This window comes from Neofelis nebulosa, chromosome 1, assembly GCF_028018385.1.
Source record: "Neofelis nebulosa isolate mNeoNeb1 chromosome 1, mNeoNeb1.pri, whole genome shotgun sequence".
NCBI classification, from domain to species: Eukaryota; Metazoa; Chordata; class Mammalia; order Carnivora; family Felidae; genus Neofelis; species Neofelis nebulosa.
In genome coordinates, this window is record NC_080782.1 from 23017883 (window position 1) to 23038392 (window position 20510).

Sequence of the window (20510 nt, forward strand, 5' to 3'; positions counted from 1 at the left end):
CTCCAGGCTCCGAGCTGTCAGCACAGAGCCCCACGCGGGGCTCGAACTCACGGACCGTGAGATCATGACCTGAGCCGAAGTCAGACGCTTAACCGACTGGGCCACCCAGGCACCCCAGGAACCTATTATTTAAATCACCCTTATGATACTGATAATAAATGTGACAGTTTAGAAACACCAATGTGGATTGTTGCTAAAGCCTTATTATGGATGGCTTGTGCATTAATAAAAATCCCCTTCGTAGTAGGAGTTTGATAATAATAATTTTCTAAAGGAAAAAATAAGTTTGCATGTCTGTGGTAGAGTAAATAAGTTAAAATAATCCTTCTCCAACTTGTCCTTTGATTAGCACTTGATTTTAAATGTGCGTGATCTCTACAGGTTATATTTAAAATTTAAATCTAAACAACAAAGACTGGGGAGCCTGGGTGGCTCAGTCAGTTAAGCGTCCAATTTCAGCTCAGGTGTTAAGTCAACATTTGTGAGTTCGAGCCCCACATCCGGCTCTGTGCTGACAGCACAGAGCCTGGAGCCCGCCTCAGATTCTGTGTCTCCCTCTCTCAAAAATAAATACATATTAAAAAAAATTAAACAACAATAACCAAAAAAAAGCAGTACAACAGTAACAGGTAACTCAGCTGAACCTCTTCAAGAAATTGTCAGATTTTGATGATGATCCTAACCCCCCTTAAACATGCCAGCTTTCACATAGGAAATTAATCTAGTTTGACTCATGTGAAACTTTTTTGAATATGTTGTCTTAAGTATTTTTAGGGTGATCACAAGGTGTCACTTGAGATAATGTAAGGCAGACAGAAGATGTGCCATTTTGGGTGGGGCTGTTCAAGTGGCTTTTTCATTTCCTTTTCAAACACTGAGTACATTTGTTTCACTGAATGTAAAATACGATATCCTTGCAATCAGGTGCAGAGCCAGACATGGCCCTGTTTTACCTCATTTACTTTATTCTGTAATCTCCTTCCTTCTCTCTCCACCCCCAGATCGCCTGTTTCCCTCTTGTCCCTGCCAGTGCATTCTCAAGAGCAGTGATAATGTTCCTAAGGAGGCATAAGTTGGTTCTTGATGTGGGGTGTGTTGACAAAAATAATACTTTTTAAAAATATAAATCACAGATTTACAGATGGTACATAAACAGACTTATGGTGCATATGTGGCTTGAAAATTTCCTTGGGGTGGTTATTAGGAAAAAAAAATAATTAAAAGGGCCCCATAGCAGGGTGCTCATGAAAATAAATAAATAAATAAATAAATAGCTAAGAAACACTGTTAGACAATCAAGAAACAGTTGCCATTGCTCTTCCAACTGGTTGTTTCCACTGCCTAGAAAATTCTTTCCTGGATATGTGCACAGCCCAGTCTACCCAAAATATTTTAAATTGCATCTCACTCTGATATTTTCCTTTCCTGGTTATTTTCTTCTTACCCCTTAGCACTAACAGTTGTACTTTAAGTTTCTTTCTCATTCACTAAAATAAGACTTCCAACAGCAAGGATTTTGCCTTTTTCAGTTTGTTCTCCAGAACCTCGAACATCGTACGCCTCAAAACGAGAATGCTGTCCATGAGGAAGGAAGAGAAGCCCAGGCCTTTACCTTGTTTACATACTTATAGTATAGAAATGTACTTAGAGTATTATTTGTCACTTGAACTTAGCAAAGCTACATTCATCTCTGGATCCAGGGCACTGGGGTGTCTGGGATATCCTAACAATCTGAGGAAAGGCCAAGTGAATTGGCTCAAACTGTAGCTGGGATAAAGTGGTGTCGTAGACATAGGCATGAATGGACACATCTGTAGCAGCCCTGTCTCTTGGATCTATGAATTGGATACTTTCATGAGCAGCTGATACTCTGCATCAGATTTTGCAAAACTACATAGGGCCTAGGGCTTTTCAGGAGCACCCAGGCAATGGATCACGTGCACTGCTTGCCTTATGAAAACACTCCGCATGTGCACAGAAGGGAAAAACATCTATCTCCTCTCCGTTTCTGGTGTTTCCTTAATAGTGTAGGGAATTCTCTTTTTTCTCTTTTTTCTCGGTATTCACTCAGACTCCTTGCTCCTCCAGATCTTGGAAAGACGGAATGATTTATGGGAATCGTAAACTGGGAAAACATTACTGTGCTTACCTAAGTCAGCTGCCCTTTCCTCGTCTTGGAATCAGGCCTGCTCATGGCTGTGTTACTTCACGACACAGAATTTACCTTGTCTGTGTCTATGCTGTCTGGGCTGATTGGCTAAATTTGCTGAAATTTACTTGACATAAACCCATCTTAGCTTCTGTCATAAACATGACCTTTTGGCCTGTACATAGCTGTGTTTTTCTTCTAAATTTGTTCAGAGATCGGGCACAGAAAATACATATTTGTAACCTTGTTGGATACCCCAAATTGTATAGCTCATCAATCTCATTTGAATCTCATTTATTCAAATATGCATTTAAGCAACAATATTCATTGAGGCTACTGCTTTTTATGGACTGTGCTGGTACTAAGAGAACTTACAGTTTAGTCTCTGAAGTACAGGGAAGTCTTTTTTGGTTGAGAATACAGAAAAAGTTGCTTCTACATTAACATTTCAGCTGTACAAAAGACGGTGTATAGAGAAAACAGAAGTCTCCCAAATGAGTGTTCTGCCCGATAAGCCAAATGCTGAGCCTTCTGTGAACGTATAGATACTACTGTGTGGCAAGGATTCATTAGAATCCTCAAATCACTTAGTAAATTGTCAATATTCATAATTAGAAAGAAGACAGGTTGCTGGTGTGCCGTGATTGCAACACATAAATTATAAGGAACAGAAACTAACTCAAGGTGCGGAATTTATTTTGTCCAATTCCAAGATTGGGGATGACGCTGTTCTTCAGGTAGAGACCCTGCATAAAGATTTAAAATGTTGTCAGAGCACCTACCTTTGGTAGGAGAGGATCATCTTACCCTTCCCACAGCTTCAGTCATATGCGTATACTCTTTCTGCGTCCTATTTCTAAATTCCAGAGACAGAGTATCTGATAAGCCCAGTTTGGAGCAATCACCTTTCTTTTTTCATCAATTACAGCCAGAAGGTTGGGTAACATAGTGGAAAGATAGAATGTCTCGTATGTAAGGTAAGCGTTTCTAAGAGAGGTGTTGTTGGTCAGACCTACTGTAAGTCTCCTTTACCCAGAGAATGAAATCGATTTTAGTAATCATTCATGTCAATGTTTATTCATGATCTTTTGAACCAGCTTATAAGTATTTTGAGCTTTATGAAATTTGAAATTTTTGTCTACATTAACTTACCTGTAAGAATAAGAGGAAAGCAGCCTGCAAGGAATATTTGGGGGCAACTTGGCTTTAGTATATGTGCCTAGTGGGGTGCCTGACTTCAGCTCAGGTCACGACCTCACGGTTCATGGGTTCGAGCCCCTTGTCGGGATGTGTGGAGCCTGCTTCAGATTCTGTACCTTCCTCTCTCTCTCTCTCTCTGCCCCTGCCCACTCACACTCTCTCTCTTTTTCAAAAAATGAATAAACATTAAAAAAAAAGGAATGGTTTAGTATGTGTGCCTATTTATTTTCAACTATTATTTTGTGATTTTTTTTTTTATCTGCCATAAAACAGTAACTTTCCAATGCGGTTAGACTAGAATTAATGTGTATTGGGAATAATTTATTGTCCATAAACTAAAATGTGACAAATTTACAATGTTAAAATAAAATAGAGAACATTTGTGTTACTGTCACTCTCTTCCTTTCTTTATGGGATCTTAAAGAAGGAGAGGAAACGATGGGGTTATTGTCAGCTGGCAATTAGATACATGAGAGAAATCACATGATATATACCAATGAGTTAGTGATCCTAGCCTTTGCTGCAACCTCTAATTTATTAAAAATGATTTCGTATTTGGCCCCTGGCCCCAGGGTATTGCTGGGTTGAGTGATATAAATGATTCATTGCAAAGTTATAAGAATCTGAGCTAAACTAAATTGATTTACTATACAAATGATACAGCACCACTGCGGGATGAAAATCAAAACAAAATAAAACAAAACAAAACAAAAAAACAATAATGCATTTAAAAGTCTGCATCAGTCAGCCTAGATATAAGCAAAAGGATAGGGTAACAGGAAGCCAGGCTAGAAGAGTCTGCAGGAGAAAAGGCAGATTGGGACAATAGAGCAGTTAACTGCTACTGTGTAGGAGGTGAGGTAATCATTTACCAAAGAGCGCTCAGAAAAGTTTTGCTTTCTGTGATAGCTGAGATAATAACATACTAAGACTGCTCCTCTAGAGAGTTTATTTTTATTCACTTTTGACTCACGTCTTGAGAATTCCATAGAATGTGAATGCCATCTATAATGCCGCCGTAGTTCACAGACCAAACGACATAATTATTCTGAATCTAAGCATTCCAAGAGATTATTCATTACCTGCAGTAACTCAAATGGGTCAGCATCAAATATTTTATTTTTGAGGGCCACATGTGCAGATTTTGGGCCAAGTTAGAGTTAATACAATTGATTGCTTTCTTGGAGCAGAAAACCATTAAATGTTATCAAAGATAATCAGATATTCCTAAATTTACCAATTTCAAATATGGCTAATATCCCAATTTTCTAATTTATCCATTTCCTTAAGTTGAATGGATTTCCCTATAATTGGCATTGTTTCACCTGGACCGTCCAAAAGTATAATAAGAAATAGCTTCCTTATCTATTTTGAAGCAATCCTCTCTAAAAGCTAAAAGGTTTTAGTCTGGTATACAATCAAAGAGGATTGATAGGTAGGCAACTTCAGTGCATATTTCTCAAAAAAAAAAAATGTGACCCCTAAGAGTGATATTTAATTTTAGAAAACTACCTTTAATACATGCAAGATGTTTTGAAGAAGGCTGATAGTGAATAATTCAAAGTAAAAGCTAAGCTTCATTCCGATAAAGTCAGAGCTCCTGTGGCTGCAATTAACATACACTATAATCGGTACAGTTTATCCTTAGTCCTCAGAAGCTGAAGCATAAGGAGCTGGACAGAGCCCATAATGTAACCGACTGACTGTTCCTAATATATCCAGTAGTGAACAAAAACAAGCAAAGAAAAGCAACAATAACCGCAAACAGATAGTGGAGATTGGTTTTTCAATCTAAAGAATCCAGAGCCACCGATCATATAGCATATGTGAAGAAGATCCACCTTGCCCTAGTAAAGCCCCCGTGGTAAGCAGAATAATGGTCCCTGAAAATGTCCACATCCCAATCCACCAAAGGGCACATTACAGATATAATTATGGTTGGAAGTATCAGCATGTAGAGATTATCCTAGATTCTCTAGGTGGGTCCAATCTAACCACATGAATCCAACAACAGTAAATCCTTTGCCAACTACAGTTACAGAAATAAGTGATATGGAAGGAGGGTCAGAGAAGTCCAATGTTGCTTGCTGGCTTTGAAAAGGGAAGAAAGGGGCCATGAGTTCAGTCATGTGAGTAATCTCTAGATGTTGTCAAAGGCAAAACAAAAAAATAAACACACAAACTCATTTTTCCCTAAGCCTGCAGAAAGGAACATAGTCCTATTGATACCTTGACTTTAGCCCAGGGAAACCCATGTCTGACTTCCAACCCACACAACTGTAAGATGATATATTTGTGTTGTTTGCAAGTCATTAAGTTTGTGGTAATATTTGAAGGCTGCAAGAGGAAATTAATACATCACCACCTAAAATGTTGTTAGTTAAACTTAACAGGAATATGAATTGCCTGAAGAACTTGAAAATGCAGTTCTTGGGCCAGTAGATCTTAGTTTGTACCCAGGATTCTGAACTCCTAATAAGGCCCCAGGTTATGCCAATACTGCTGATCCATGGATCATATTTTTGTTAGCAAGGACTCAAAACGTGCTTAGCTCTCTGGCTTGATGTCAGTCTGAACCATCCATGGAACTCATGAGAGAAAAACTGCGTGCCAAGCATTCTAATTTTGCTTAAGACAGTTATCTTGCACTATTTATTGTTGTTTTCTATTTCTATTTTGAGTCACCCTGTGTTCAGTTTGTGACCCTACATCTTTACTGATTCATAAGCAATGCCGATTATAAAAAAATGTTTTTTTTTTCTATTTCAGCCCCCTGACTTGTCACAAAGTTCTCTCTCTCTCTCTCTCTCTTCTTTTCTTCTTCTTCTTCTTCTTCTTCTTCTTCTTCTTCTTCTTCTTCTTCTTCTTCTTTTCCTCTGTCTCTCTCATAATTCAACTATTCTTAACTGCTTTGCATATTAACACTATCATGACTGGTCCCGGCATGTTTGACTCAACAACAATCACCTTGATGACCAACCTTTTAAGAAGATATTTGCCACCTGTTCAATGTTCAGGAGATAGAAAACATAGCTTACTATTTAGAGTAAAAAATATGCTATTTAAAAACATGCCCCATTTGAGCAAAGACATGTCATATAAACAAATCTAGACAAGTGAAAATTACAGAGTTTCAGAATGCAAGGATCATTAGATGTGATCTTTTAATTAGTGTAGTCTTTTGTGTGTGTGTGTTATTCTATTGCTTCTGGTTATGAATAGTCCATTGTGACAACATTCTATTTTTGGATACATTAGAATCTGAATAGATCCTTTCTGTTAATCATCCATATCTCAACGTTCAACTTTACATTAGAGTTCTCTTAGAAGTTCAATATAGATAGATAAATAGATAAACTAGCTCCTTCTCCACTCTCCAGATATCTCTAGAAAAGGGAAGAGATGTTAACTTTAAAATTTGCCTGGATGACTCAAATCAGTGACCAAGTTTGAGTACTACTCACACAAGGTAATACTTCTGAGAAGCTTGCATTCTTCTTAAAGTACATAAAATTTACTTTCTAAGATAATTTGAATTAAATATTATGCCGAAAGTCAATTTTCTACTCCAAAGATAATGACATAGTCAAAACTATTTGCACAGAGAATTAGTTATTTATTGCTATATAAACAACCTTTCTAAAATTTAGTGAACGAAAACATCAATTTATTTTGTTTATGCTTCTACAGTTTAGCCTGAGTTCAATTAACGGTTCTGTCAGGCTTACCTGAGAGCCCGCATGTGGCTGCAGTCTTCTGGCAGATCAAGTGGGGCTGAGGTGGGGCAAGATGATGGAGAAGCGGGCCAGGGCTGTTGGCTGGGGTACCTTGGTTCTTGTCCCTGTGGCCTCACCAGCTCATCAGTCTAGATATCTTTCTTTCTTTTTTTCTTTTTTAAATGTTTGTTTATTTTTGAGAGAAGGAGAAAGAGAGAGAGCAATAGGGGGAAGGGTAGACAGAGAGGGAAACGCAATATACAAAGCAGGCCCTGCTCTGAGAGTGGAGAGCGTGACACAAGGCTCGAACTCACAAGCCGTGAAATCATGACCTGAGCCAAAGTCTGACACTCAACCGACTGAGCCAACCAGGGGCCCCTCAGTCGAGATTTTGTATATAGCAGTGTCCGTATTTGAAGAAGTCAAAAGGCCATGTACAAGTGTTTCTCAAGCCCCTTTTTCTGTGACATGTACTGATATACCATTTGTTGAAACACATAACATGGCCAGGTCCAGAATCAATGTAGGAAGTGATTAAACAAAAGCACAAATTCTGAGAAGTATGACCATTTGGGGACCATGAAGGTATATCACAATCAATATGTGTCTGCACCAATAAACTTTGGACAGGACTAATTATGCAATATATATTCTGATTTCAGCTTTTTCAAAATGGCTTTTCTTCTGAAATAGAGCTTATTTACAAAAGTATGTGGAACATGACTGTCAAGCTTAATAAATGAGAAATGATTGCAAATACACACTGTGGTGACCAAAATTCAGCGCAAGAAGTGGAATTTTTTCAACATTCCCCTGGATACCCCTTTTGAATCACAAACGTTTATTTACCACAAGTTATCTGCTTCCCTGACACTGTGAGAAACACTTGCTTCTCTTGGGAACCACTTTCAACAATTTTTATCCCGTTTTTGAACTTTGTAAGAATATAATATAGTACTTATTATTTTCTATCAGGCTTCTTCTGAGAACAGTATATATTCCAGTCATACAGGGTGTTGCATGGAGCTACACATCATTGATTTAATGGCTATATGCTATTAATTTTATAAATACACCATATTTTCTTTGTTCACTCTACTGCTGTTGGACATTTCAGTTTCTAGCTTACATTTATTATATTTATTATATTTGTTATGAATAATATTGTCATAAACTTTGTTATAAATATACACACATTAAAATTATGTATATTTTTCTAGGTTCCAGTGTATGCAAATATATATATATACATATATATATATATATACATATATATATATATACACATTCCAAATATATATATGTACATATATATACATATATATATACACATTCCAAATATATATATATATATATATATATATATATACACACGTGTATATATATATATACACGTGTATATATATACACATTCCCAAAATGTATATATAATCTCAGAATAGAATTATTTCTGGGTCATAGAGCATCTGCTCAAATTTAAAGACAATAAAATATAATAAACACTTTAGCAGTATGTGGATAATTTTAGTGTTTCATATTCACTTGATGAATGGATTTTAACATTGTATAATTCTGTATCTGTCATGTGATAATTCCATTTAACTTATGTATAGATTTGTTTAAAATTGTTTAGGGGTTTCTGGGCATCTCAGTGGGTTAAGCATCCCACTTTAGCTCAGGTCATGATCTCACCACTCTTGAATTGGAGCCCTGCACTGGGCTCTGTACTGACAGCTCAGAGCCTGGAACCTGCTTGGGATTCTGTGTCTGCCTCCCTCTCTGCCCCTCCCCTGTTCATGCTCTGTCTCTCTCTTCCAAAAATAAATAGAGATTAAAAAATTAAAATACATACAATAAAATTGTTTACATTCAAATTTAATTATCTGTGAATAATGAAAACTTTCTTTTTTCTTTTTTTCTTTTATTTATCCTTTCTTCTTTTTTTAAAATTTTTTTTTTAACGTTTATTTATTTTGGAGACAGAGAGAGACAGAGCATGAACGGGGGAAGGTCAGAAAGAGGGGGAGACACAGAATCCAAAACAGGCTCCAGGCTCTGAGCTGTCAGCACAGAGCCCCACGCGGGGCTCGAACTCACGGACCGCGAGATCATGACCTGAGCAGAAGTCAGCCGCTTAACCGACTGAGCCACCCAGGCGCCCCTATCCTTTCTTCTTAAATATACAAATATTTTCAGATCAATTATGATGAGAAATGATGGGAACAAGTAAATATTTTTATATGAGAAAATAAATGTGCAATTCAAGCATTGTAAAAAATTGTATTTTTGCCTTCTTGACATCAAATCATCATCTCAATTCCATCTGCAGCTATTACGCATGTTATTTATGCCTATTAACTTTAATTACTCTATTTTCGTTGACATTCATTATTATTTCTCTATATTAAGCACTTTAAAATGAATTTTGAAGGGATGTTATGAGAGCTATTTTTATTGCATGTTAATATTATTATGTTCATTATTTAAGAAATAAAAAGTTTTTTTTGTTTTGTTTTGTTTTGTTTTTTTTTTTTTTTAAATCCAGTGTGTCAGCATTCAATTCGTATTTTAGATACTTAAACCCCTATGTAAGAAGTGTCAGAGTCGGCTTGGGCTGCCATAACAAAGTATGAGAGACTGGGCGCCTATACAACAGAAATCTGTTTTCTCAGTTTGGCTAGGTTCTGGTGATATATCTCTTTTTGGCTTGCAGATGACTGCATTCTGGTCTTGTCCTCACATGGCAGAGAGAGACAGAGAGACAGAGAGAGAGAGAGAGTAAACTGGTGTCTCATTTTATAAGGGCTTTAATCCCATCAGGAGGAAGCCATAATTGTGATCTCATCTAAACCTCATTATCTTCCAAAGTCTATGTCTCCACAAACCATCACATTGGTTTGTTGGGGCTTCAATACATCCATTTGAGAAACACACAATTCAATCCATAGCGAGATGTACATTTCCCTCCCTCACTTTTTCCCCCCCTTTTTTTCTCCTTTCCTCTCTTCTCTTGTTATTTTTCTTTCCCCTCTCTCCCCTCCCTCCCTCCCTCCCTTCCTCTCTCTCTCCTTCCTAGTCTTCTTTCCTTCTTTATTGTTCTTTGGTTGAAAAGTCTTTAAATCAAATTCTTTAGACAATAATTGTTTTAGAGTACTGTCATTTTATGTTGGTATTCATTTCATAATAATCTTTCAACGATTTATTATTTCTTTGGCACTTTCAGATTGTCACAACTTCTCTCTAAATCCATCGGGACTACCTTTAGTGACGATTGAACAAGAAAACATATATGACCTGATTGGCCTACACGCTTCACAGCAATAGCATCTTTCTTATGCAGTAAGATTGTCTTTAAAGCCTAGTATTTATATGTAGATAAATTAACTAATCCCCTTTTCATAGCATATCCACATGTCTTTGTTTAACTAAATCGGCCTGTAATTATGCATTTAATTTAATACTTTCGTTCTAGATAAAAGACTAGCACCTGTGAGGTATTGAACTATGAGTTATACCTTTTAACTCTGCAACATAGTAATTTATTGTGGTCCTTTTTATGTTGGTATATATACACTCTTGTTATAGAGTTTTATTTCTGAATACATTAGAAAATGGTAGGGCGCCTGGGTGGCTCAGTCGGTTAAGCGTCCGACTTCAGCTCAGGTCACGATCTTGCGGTCAGTGAGTTCGAGCCCCACGTCGGGCTCTGGGCTGATGGCTCAGAGCCTGGAGCCTGCTTCCGATTCTGTGTCTCCCTCTCTCTCTGCCCCTCCCCCGTTCATGCTCTGTCTCTCTCTGTCTCAAAATGAATAAACGTTAAAAAAATAAATAAATAAATAAAGACAAAAACCTAAGGAAGTCTTCTAGCCCTTCTTTCTAGCACATCACTTAGTTATTTATCTTTGGTCAGTCTGAGTTGTCATCACTTAAGAAGCTGTATTAGGTTACATTTCAACTAGTGATTTTTTTTTTTTTTTTGGTAACAAAGTAGCAATTCTATGTGCATCATTTTTCCTTCTTATTTCCATGTGTTGAACTAACTAGGATCTACGTCTTTGGGTAAGGCTAAAGAAAAACTCTTTTCTTTTTCATTTTTTTTTCCTTCTACCTGGGGGAGTAAACTGAGGTTTGAAAGAAGCCACCCTTCAGATCTCCAGACCTAAAAAATCAATTCTGCAATCCACCTTTGCCCGGACAATGTAGTCTTAATGGTAACTGGTTCTTGCCAATCTTTTTGTTTGTTTTGCTTTTAGTTCAAGTGGAAATTAATTATTTTTTGTGTGATTTAATTTTTGACTAGAGGTAAAGAGCTAGATACCCTTTATTACAGTAATCTTGAGTCCCCTTAAGATATCTTAAAAGACAAATCTGTGAAGTACAATAAAGATAAAATACTCATCATTGTCTTACATATATTTACATAAACATTAAGTGTTTTTTAGGACTATACACAAAAAGTATTATAGGCATAGACAGAGATGTACATGAAAAATTACTTAGAAATATGATTATGCTTTAGAAAATTATACATGACAATAAATGTTACGTGTAATTTAAAATTCTGTGTTTTAATCTATTGAGAGAGAGACAGAGAGATGACAGGCTGCACATTAAATCTTTTGTGCTAAGCCCACATCACCAAACCAAGACTTAGTACCTTACCTAACAGCAGTTCCAGCCTTTCCCAGAAATGTAATCTTAACCAGTCAGTCTTGAAATTCCCGGTCAGCACTAATGAATTAAGCCACGTGATAGACCTCTGCCATTCCCCCAAAGGAGGGTGACCTTGCCTGAAACAATCCATTCTTGCCTAGTAGCCTCCTTGTCCTGCTCCCTTTCTGCCTATAAAAATATTTGGTTTTGTGCGGCTCTTCTGAGCTTTCTGTTTGTTAGATGGGATGTTGCCCCATTCATGAATCATTGAATAAAAGCCAACAAGATCTTTAAAATGTATTTAGCCGAATTTTGCTTTTTAAGAAATGCAAATAAAGTGTGGAAAACATCTCCCATACTATGAACAAAATCCGGATAAAGTGTTATAAATACCATAGTATGGAAAAGAGCTTACATTCACAAAAAGAACAGAACTAAAAACCAAAATATATCACCATTATTTGTTCTTTTAGTAAATCATAATTTTTAATTTTTTATTTTCTAAATGTATTAATAAGCCTAAATTACTCTTTTAAGGCAGTTGTACAATAATGTCAATATAAAGAAAAAGGAAATCATGAAGATAATTTGTACAACTCAGTATATCTTACAGTGTTGATTTTAACTGTCTTCTTTCATGCTTTTCTTAGTATTCCTAACCTTTTAAGATGTTTACACCTTTTTATGAACATATTTTCTTTTGTATCTATACCTCACAGGAATACAAATGAAGGCATTTAAATATATGTGTGTATATACATATATACATATATAATATGCATGTATACATATATATTATATATACATGTATATATAGTTATACATGTATACATATATATTATATATACATGTATACATAGTTATACATGTATATACAATATACATGGATTTATAATATATATATTCTTATATTGATAGTTTGATATCATGTCCTTACATTTTAGATTTATTCTGAACGAATTTTTCAGCAGATATTCTATTTGTAGTGACTTTTGAAGAATATTACAATACCTGTTAAAAACACAATGGGTTTAACTCCAATTTGAAGGCATTTCTTTGTATTCTCTGTTGAAACCGCAATTACAATTTGCATTTAGTGACATTCTGATAACAATATACAAATGTTTGTGCTCTTAAAGTTTTACCATGCATTTGGCATGCTCAAGTTCTATTAAATGTCCATTTATTTAATTTTGGAGTTCCATGAGAGAATCCAGGGGAAATTTATCAGTATTCATATATTAATGTTCACCTTATTCTGTTGAGCTCTATTGGGTGTGGGTTGAAGAAATTATAACTGATTGTGAGCGGTTTCCGTGCCCACGTTAAAAGCAAAACTTCATCTTATTATTAAGAATATGAATATACCCAATCACGTATGCATAATTAATTCAATAGTGTTGCCTAAAATAACGATGATAATAATAATAATGTATTTTGGTTCATATTCTTTGAAACCGACTTTGTTCCCCATTATTATTTGTTGTTAGTTTTTCTTCAAGTTTGTACGCACTAAAGAATGTTGCACATTCTCCGACTTTCTGTTTTGGCATCAAATTTAAACAAAATAAATGTAACCCACTAGTGTAAACAGCCTAGGACTTCAGATACTGATCTGAAGCAAAGCTCCACTCCAGAAACCAGAGATGGTTTTTCTTTTTCTATTTCCCCTACAGAGCCTTAACTGAACTGAAGAATCAAGTACACTGGTCCAGAGACTGAAACAAAGCAGGGGTGCTAAAGCCCTGCGGGGGTGGGCTTTACCTGCTCAGGTATTGACCATTCCCCATCTTTTACTCCTGGGGGTTGCTTTTGCCTCCGACACCTTCCCCTTGCTTTCACATTTCTCCTCCTTGCAACAGGTTCCTCCTTGCCGGAATCATTGGTCTCAGTAGATTCCCCATGTTAATCAGGGATGGATCTTGACTGACATATCAGACCTCAGAAGTCAGATTGTAGGAATGCGACCTTTCACAAGACCCCCATTCGTCTATTCCACAGATCCTGAGCTGCAGGTAATGTTTGTTTGGGTGTTTGTTTCCAGTAATTAGCTCTCAGGCTATGTAAACCATCACAAAGTTTTATATGACATTAATTCTCATGTAAAGTACATGAGAGCATATCATATATAGTATATTCTCATATACAGTATATTCTCATAGCATATTTTACATATACAAGGAGGAAGAAGATATTTTCCAGCCTCTTATGATGTGTTTAGTTTAGTTACCAAGGAACCGAATGCATCACGTGCTTGGCGAATTCTGTGTTTTTTGTGTCTTATTTCAGTCAAGCTCCCACTCCACCCTCACAGGAACAACTAAGGCTTTGAGAATCACTTCTCCCAGTTTATCTTGCAATGAAAAATATTGACTGAAAATAATGCTTATAATGTCCCATGCATCGTTCTAAGTGTTTTATTGATTTAAAATTATTAATTTCTCAAAAGAACCCAATAAGGTTGTTACCACTGTTATTCCTGTTATACAGATGAGGAACCTGAGGAACAGAGAGGTAAAGAAAGTTGCAGAAGGTCACACAGCTTTTCAGTGTGGTAGATAGGCAGTGCAGCATCTCAGTCCGTGGTCCTAAACTGCACCATTTCATGGCTTCTGACTATCACAAATGCCCAGAAATGTTCTTCAGGCTCTACCTGTCATACACATTCTCTATTGACTTTGACCAAGGAGCTGGGGACAGAAGTGGGAAAGTATTGAAAGTTTTTGTTGTTTTTTTTTTCCTCTTTATCTCTGAAGAGTGTGGTGACCATAATAATTACAGAGCTAGTAGGACAAACTCTTAGTGTCCCATCCTTGGTGGCAGCAACCACTTTTCCTTGTCAGATCAGTTCTGCATCAGGATCTCGGTGGTTGTCCCTGGAATCTTGCTACTAAATTAGGTTTCCCAGTTCTCCAAAAGGCGAGCTTCCCAAAATCCTTAACAAATGTAGTAAAATGCTTCATCAGTTGAATTATCAGCCAGAGTTGCGTTTATCACTTTCAGCCAGGAGTAGTAACTAAATCTGACTCATCATTTTCAAGGCAACTAACTGCCTCAGGACGATGTATGAACTTTACGTATAGGAGGATTAGAGGCTTTGCTTCAATTCTTGCTACAGATTTTAACTCTTCATTTATGTCAGGGATATGAAGTCAATCACCACATACCAATTATATTCAACTCCTTATTGTCAAGAGCTGTGCGGAGCTGAGGGAGAACTGAACTGTCATTGTTAGAGCCGATCAAAACAAGTCAAGGGGTGCCCAGGGGGATCAGTCGGTGAAGGATCAACTCTTGACTTCGGCTCAGGTCATGATCTCAAAGTGCTGAGATCGAGCTCTGCATCGGACTCCACACTGGGCTTGGAGCCTGCTTGGAATTCTCTCCCTCTCTCTCTCTCTCTCTCTCTGCCTCTCTTCTGCTCTCTTTTGCTCTCTCAAAAGGATAAAGCTGAAATAAAATAAAACAACAAGCCAAAATTAAAGTAACAGTCAAGGCTTAAATTGCATATTGCAATCACATAAGCAAGAGGCTAAATCACAAAGATGTCGGCTGCTGTCATGTTCGATTCTTGAGCACAGATCGGTACCAGATGCATCAGTGCAGCCAGGGGGAAACGTCTCAGCGCCAGAGGATCTCTGAACAAAAAGCTGCTGCCATTTTATTGGCCACAGGAGCCAAGAGGAGGGGGGAGGGGACAGGGCCGGGAGTCAGAAAGTACTGAGACAGACTCAAGTGCCTTTATGGTTTCCCGTCCTCCCCTCTAAGGGGGTCTTATCAGAGGTGCCAGTGGGAAGAAGCCCAAATGGAGGTGTGTGGGCCCAGGATGCAGACACGCTTGGGGCTTGGCTGGTCACAGTGGGGCCGGATTCTTTTGCTGTCACTCCCTTCAGAGACCATAAGGCATCGGCTGAGGGCCCTTTTGGGTTTACGGGAACTTCTCCCATGACGTTCCACAGGGAAAGCCTTGTGACTGCCTGTGGTTGGGCCTGGAAGACCTGTATCGTGTTTTGTTCAGAAGCTGGACTCCTCGCGTTTTCACTGCACTAGTGCGTCGGGCTTCCATAACATAGTGCTACAGACTGGGTGGTTTCAACGACAGAAATGTATTTTCTTACAATTCCAGGGGCTAGAAGGCTGAGGTGTGAGGAGGGTTGGTTTCTCCCAAGTCCTTTCTCCTTGGCGCGCAGATGCTGTGGAGTCGCTTGGGACATGCTAGCCCCAAACACGGCAGCTTGGCATACTGAGTGTTTCCAGCTGAGGAAGATTGAGTGACCAGCAGAAGCAGGTCATAAAGTCCTTGACGAATCTGAACAAGCCGGCCTTGCTAAGTTCCCCACAAAGTATCACACTTCCTTCTCTTTAATCTATCCTATTCCTCGAAGACTGTCCGCTCTTCAATAAGCCTAGCATAAAAATACTCAGACCTAACTGTGTTTTCATTCTGAAGGGAAGGAAAAATTCTTCTCTACCCTCAGGGTCTTCCAGCTAAATTGAGAATTAAATTTAAAGGAGACATTAACAGGAGGGGGAAAAAAAATTAATACATGCACAGGGAGGCCTTCGAATAAAATTGGGACCCCAAGAAATGACCAACGCAGGCATTTTTTACACTTTTTTAGACACAGAGACAATACATCTGTGAGGAACTGACAAAGAAAACTTACTTCGAGATTTTCAGGAAGTAAGGAATTCTGAACAGAATGTGGACTGTGGTAGTAAATTACTAAAAACTAACAAGGGTTCTTGATACAGGCTTCTCAGCTCTGGATTCCCCATTTCTGGTGATAAAGCTGCCCTTTTATCTGATGGTACCTCTCTCTTTCACATGAGAGATTTATTTCCTGCTTTTGGGGAGATAGGGGAGGATCTGAGTGTCCTTCTTATACAGGCTCTCTCTTTAACTAATTTTTATTTTAAATATTCAGTATGCCAAAGTGGCACATTTGGGGGCAGCCTATTCATGGCCCCTACAGTTTTGTTATGAAGTTTCCTGTGTCATGTAAAACTTCTCTTAAATAGGCTGATATGCTTTCCTGCTGTTAACGTCTTTGCCTGTTTGATTTTCAGACCCACCTAAGGTCTCTACAAAGATTGGGGAAAACTTTTTTCCCTCTCATATAGAGTCTTGATCTATTTGGGTTACTAGAGGGAAAGGCCACAGAGTGAGTGGTGTATAAACGATAGAAATTTATTGCTCACCGTTGTGAGCCTCGAACTCTGAGATCAGGGTGCTAATATGGCAAAGGCCCTCTTCCAGGTTGCAGACTTCTCTTTGAATCCTCACATGGCAGAACGGTCTGGGGGCGGGGGAGAGGGGCACCTGGGTGGCTCAGTCTGTTAAGATGATCTCTGTCTCTATCCGTCCCGCTCTCTCTGTCTCTCTCTCTCAAGATAAATAAATAAACAAACAACAACAACAACAACAAACAGAAAGGAAAAAGAAAGGACTAGGGAGCTCTCTGGGGTCTCATTTATAGGAACACTAATTCTGTTTATGAGGCCTCCACTCTCATGACCTATTTGCCTCCCAAAGGTACCACTAACACCATAGCATTGGACATTAGGGTTTCAAAATGTGAATTTGGGGGACACACACCTTCAGACAGGAGAACTAGTACAGCACAGTCTCAGTTAAATTATCGATGTTTTAGGAGAGCCCTCCTCGCACGGCTGTATGGTATTCCCAAGGTGATAGTTGTCACCTTGTCAATCTTAGTTTGTATTTAAATATTGGGGCACCTGGGTGGCTTGGTCGGTTGGGTGTCTGACTTCGGCTCAGGTCATGATCTCACGGTCCGTGAGTTCGAGCCCCGCGTTGGGCTCTGTGCTGACAGCTCAGAGCCTGGAGCCTGCTTCAGATTCTATGTCTCCCTCTCTCTCTGACCCTCCTCCATTCGTGCTCTGTCTCTCTCTGTCTCAAAAATAAATACACGTTAAAAAAAATAATAAATAAATAAATAAATCTTGCTTGCTCTCCTGCTCTCTATGTGTGCGCGCGCACACACACACACACACACACACACACATAATGTTGCTAATTAAATAATATAAGTGTAGTGGAAATTGTCAATCAGATCACTTAAAAATACTGCAAATTTTTATATATTTTTGTAAATATTTGCTAAGGTTTTATTTTGTTTCATTTTTTTAAAATGTATATGTCTCTCTCAAGATCACAGCACTTGTCTGTTGTCTGGAACACAATATTTCTTAAGAGATAGCATCAAACTTTTCCAATGATTTCTTCTTTATTGATAGAAACAGGTGCTTTTTAGCTTCAGTAGGTGTAAGATTACTTTTAAGGCTCATAATTTTGTTCATTATGCTAAAGCTTCTCTTACGATCTGCGGAGCTAAAAGCAATTATGCAAAAATATCACAATACTTAAAATAGTATCTAAGGTTTTTATATACCCAGTATCTTTTTTGTGAATTAAGTCACAAAACTATGAATAAGAAGGTCCTATTTAATTAGAGAGAATTTAATCCACTGGGCCAGACAAGAAATGCTGTGGGTTGAGTGCAAAGAGTGTGGGGCTGACGAAGTTTGAATCGAAAGCTCTGCCACTTATACCAGCTCTCTGCATCTCATTTTCCTCCTGGATTAAAAGGATGAAATAATACAACTTAACGCAAGCGAAATGAACAATCACAGATACTAGGCATTGCGCTGGCCTGTAACCCTGGAGAACCTCTGCTGTGCCAAGCATTGATCCTTTAGTTTCGGGATCGTGGGAATCTGGAGGCGTTTCCCAGTGACGTTCCACGGCAGCAGAAAAACACGGGTAATACTTAAGGAGCAGTGGTTCATATGTGAAGCGTAAGAGTAGTTTGTTATCTTAACGTCTAGTAACATCAGTATTTTAATATCTAGGAATGCCAACACTAAATAATATACGATACCGTCAGCAAGCTGGCTGTGTATTGGCTGTGATCACACTCTAGTTAATGTGTGAAATTCTTTCTGAGTGAATATGAAACAGAAGAAGGGAGATGAGAGCAAGGCTTTTGTGGAGAAGAGCGAGTGGATTGCAGTGAATAAGCTGAATATTTACAGGAAGAAAAGGAACAAGAGAGATCTTTGAGCCAGAAGAGGGGTTCAAGAAGGAGATGCTGGATGGAAGTTTCCAGTGAATAAAGATGGTGGCCTTTTTCAAGTGTTTGGAACTTGTGGTAGCTGTATAAAAAGTTTTGCCAGCGGATAATCCAGTCTCCACATTACAGGTAACTTCGTGTATCATTTGGGTCCAGGGACCTGGAAAGGCAAACATTCAGAGTATACTTGAATCAACAATTTCCATTGGTATAATCAAGCCCTCTTCTTGTCATATTTGTAGAAGTGCTTTATTTCTGCATCCAGACCCCTCACCAAAGGAAGAGTAAAGCTTAGCCTCTGTTTTTCATCTACCTGAAAGAGTTACCATGTTACCATGGTAACAAAACAAAACAAAAAGCCCTATGAGGTAATCATGTATGAATAAATTCACGGAGTTGAGACAATGTAGATGAGAAAGTCGAGCTAACAAGTAGAGGACCTGGAATTTAAGCCTGTGCTTGATATCAATAGCCATTCTTTTAACTACTCTTCTGTAACGACTTTGAGGAATCAATGTACCAGTATATATAAATCTATGGATAAAGATTATCTAAATTTCTCAAAGACTTTGTATAACACTTGCAAATTTATAATAATAATAATAACTATATTAATTTGATAGTAAAATTAATAACATTTATAGAATATCCATAAGGTAAACATATTACTAGGGGTTTTACGTTATCTTTTTTAAATCCTAAGAAATACCCTGTATGTAATTTTGTGTCTCATTTCACAGATGAGTTGAATGGGAATCAAAGGCGAAAACCAGGTTGACTGAGAGTAAGTGGGCAATGCCAAGATTTGAATATGTCGTGCTCCAAGTGTCATTAATTTTCCACTATGTTAACCAAAGTACCAAGATAGGATAAAAGCTCAACAGAACCTCTTTAATAATTAAATTTTCCAAATGCAGTAAGGCAGGTATTAATCAAGTGGTATATTTTAATGATCTCAGTGTATTCATTCATATTAAAAATACTTGAAAAAATATATGAAACAATATTAGACACTGAGATCCCATTCATATACTCAATTCTGCTGCTTAGTGAGAAGCAATTCAATGATGCGTTTTAAAAGCAAACACTCATCACATGATATTTGCTTTGCAAAGGTATATTTTATTCTTACCAAGACAGGAATTTTTGAGTCATTGTGTAGATTTTTGTGTCATTTACTCTGTAAGAATGCAGTTAGGGTTATAGTTAAATCAGTGTTTTTCATCCCTGTATGTTTTAGTATTGTAAACAGCAAAGAAGTTTGAAAGAACAATAAATCGACATCAAGTCAAAGAGTCTGAACACCAGGTGCTTAGCGATATCTATTTTAAAAGTCTAAATCTACTTCTTTGCCAGCTAATAGCTTCCCCTGAGCAGACATGAGGAACAAAGTCTATTGGGTGTTTGCATGCATTTAAGAATTGTTTCATTCATTATACTCTGCAGGTGCTTTCTCTCAAGATACAGTCTTGTTAACAAAAAACAGGGTTTGACAAGGTGTTTTAAACATGAGAGCAAGGGTATATCAGTCCTGGAAGGAGCAGAGTAAGTTAACTGTAATGCACCCAACTCTGTAGTTAACCTGATTTTCAAAATGTCAATGTTGATGATATGACACCAGCCTACAGTAGCTTTTGGGGAAAGAAAAAATAATTTTCTGGTTGCAAAATACACTGAAATTATAAGATTTAGATG

General features: G+C 37.7%; 1 long non-coding RNA gene across 1 annotated transcript; it reads left to right on the forward strand.

Moving 5' to 3' along the window:
- Positions 1-6648: 6648 nt before the first annotated feature.
- On the forward strand, positions 6649-19628 carry LOC131509159 (uncharacterized). The gene is made up of 5 exons (XR_009260339.1): positions 6649-6818; positions 10289-10404; positions 13395-13490; positions 18778-18944; positions 19556-19628. It is a non-coding gene; the product is annotated as an uncharacterized LOC131509159 (long non-coding RNA).
- The last annotated feature ends 882 nt before the right edge of the window (positions 19629-20510 follow it).